The following is a 2,325-nucleotide window of genomic DNA, read 5'->3' on the forward strand; positions in this document are numbered from 1 at the left end:
CAAACACAAACAGTCACAGTATACCCTGGTTTCACTAAGTATTTGGGGAAACTTAGCTCAAGCTTAACTAATACAGTTCAAGTTCAGAAATCTATGCTTAGAGAGAAGAGAAAAGAGAGAGAGCTGGGATCTCACCAGTCCAAGGCACTCGGGTTGCAAAGCTGGCAGGTCAAAGTTCTCAGCATGATCCTGGAAGGGAGATGATCTCCCTCCTGCAGCCTCTCCAGAAGAAAGCGGGTGGTGTCAGCACACACACTGCTGCTTCTTTTACAGATTTTTATACCCTCAGTTCAGCTTCTTTCAAGCATTCTCAATAGCGGAAATCAAATTGTCTTTTCTATTGACAAGGGGTTATCTGGTTGGAACATGTCAGGAAATTGATTGATACTCAGGAAATACATACTTAGGAGCCAGCTTGACATTCCTATGGATAGCAGATATACTGATGGGATATCTCTTGGTGTCTTCAGAAACAACAGATAGCTTGCAGCATCAGGGTTTTGGATTTGTGCTTGTTGTGAACAAGCATCAGCTTAGCATGACTTTTCCAGATCTTACTATAGTCTTTTAACAGACTTAAGGCACTTATTGGAGTGTTCATAACCTGCTGTGGAGAGGACTTTCACTAGTTGTCCTGGGAAAAGTATGACAACATTTGTGGACAAGGCTCCAACAGGCTGGACGCTGTGATGAACCCTGTACCATTATTCAAATGTTGCTCATACCCCCAACTCGGTGTATTGCCTCAGCATTCCCTAACCCGGCAACCGAGTTTTAGCCAATTAAGTTTACATAGGCCTCTCATAGTGGGACCGGGGAATGTACAGCCCCAGATGCCTAGTAAACTTACTTCTGCTTAGAGGTGTGTGTGTGGGGGGGGGAAGAAAAGTCCTTTGTAAACCCAGATTAGAGCTGGTCTGATAAATGCTGAGCTGGGTGTGGAGGTTGATTAGCATTTGGAGCACAGCTTCCCCATCATGCAGTGCTCCCCTGCTTCGCTGATCCCAGAATTCACTGCAGTCTCTGCTTCAGGCTTTCTGTTCCTCATCTCTCATGTAAATGAATGGTCATCTGGTCCCATTTCAGATGCAAATGAGACCTAGGGCAGTTGTTTCACTTTTGTCACCCTTATCTGGAGGGGTGTAGGTGTGTGTCTCACTGCATTTTAATCGGTTTCTGTTTAGGTAGAGGAGGGGAGGGGAGGAGGATTCTTTGCGAGTCAGACAGTCTGTGTCCTGTGTCAGGGCTCCCCAAGAACATGGAGCTGAGAGGTAACAACTTCCCCTCACTAAGACAAAAAACAATGCTTCCTCATGGGAGATGTAGTCTAGCCAAGAAGATTGGTCTATAGGAGCGAATGGGAATATGAGGCACCTAATGAAAAATTTCCATGAGACATGGGTGGTTAAAGGGTGGTGTACATGACTGAATCTTTCCAACATACATGTAACATGCAGGTACGCTGCTCAGCTAGAATCAAGTGCAAGTTCCGTTAAGGAATAGGCACACTTTTAAGTAGCATCGGGGTAGCCAACCTACATCAGTGATTCTCAGCTAGGGTGCCTTGAGATCCTTTCAAGAGTACTATGGAATATCACACAATGTTAGCACTGTTAGGCATGCAAATACAATTCACAAGGCAAACTCAGAGATCATGAATAGGAATCCATATGGTTAAAGACATTCTGACCTGATGTGATTTTTCTGAGGTTTTATTCAGGAGAAAAATTGTTGTATTATTTTTTAGCAGTCAAAAAACAAGTAATAACTAAGCTGGTGTTTTCCAGGAGGTGCCCAAGTCTGAAAAGGTTGAGGACCACTAGTCAACATCTTGCTGTACCTGGGGATGGATTCAAACTAGGAGTGCTTTCTCATGTGGTCTCCATAATGTATACCTTAAGTTCCTGTGCACAGCTACTCTTACTGTTACAGTGACAGGCCAGTATTATGGGGACATTGTCATAGACAGCAACACAATGATAGCCTGCAAAGTATGGCACAGGGAGCCAGGTGTAATCTAAGGGAAAAAAGGAAAATCATGGTCATAACCTGAAAAAGGGGGAAGAGAAGTAGGGGAGATTACTGCACTGGGAGCAGCTGCACTGGAATGCACTGCAGGTGGAGGCAGTTCCCTCTGGGCTTCTGACAGGAAGTGTGACATGATCAGCTTCAAGCCAGAGCTGCCAAAACACCCAGGATTTGATTTTTTTCAAGCACCTGCTCCTGAAGTTATCTAATGCTTTAATTTCTTTCTTTTTTTTATAAGAAAGAAAAAAGCTTTTAGCCCTTTCAATTACAGAGAAAAGCTTAAAAACTGACTGAAGT

The sequence above is a fragment of the Crocodylus porosus genome, unplaced genomic scaffold, assembly GCF_001723895.1.
Source record: "Crocodylus porosus isolate Cpor-Errol unplaced genomic scaffold, CroPor_comp1, whole genome shotgun sequence".
Taxonomy (NCBI): domain Eukaryota; kingdom Metazoa; phylum Chordata; order Crocodylia; family Crocodylidae; genus Crocodylus; species Crocodylus porosus.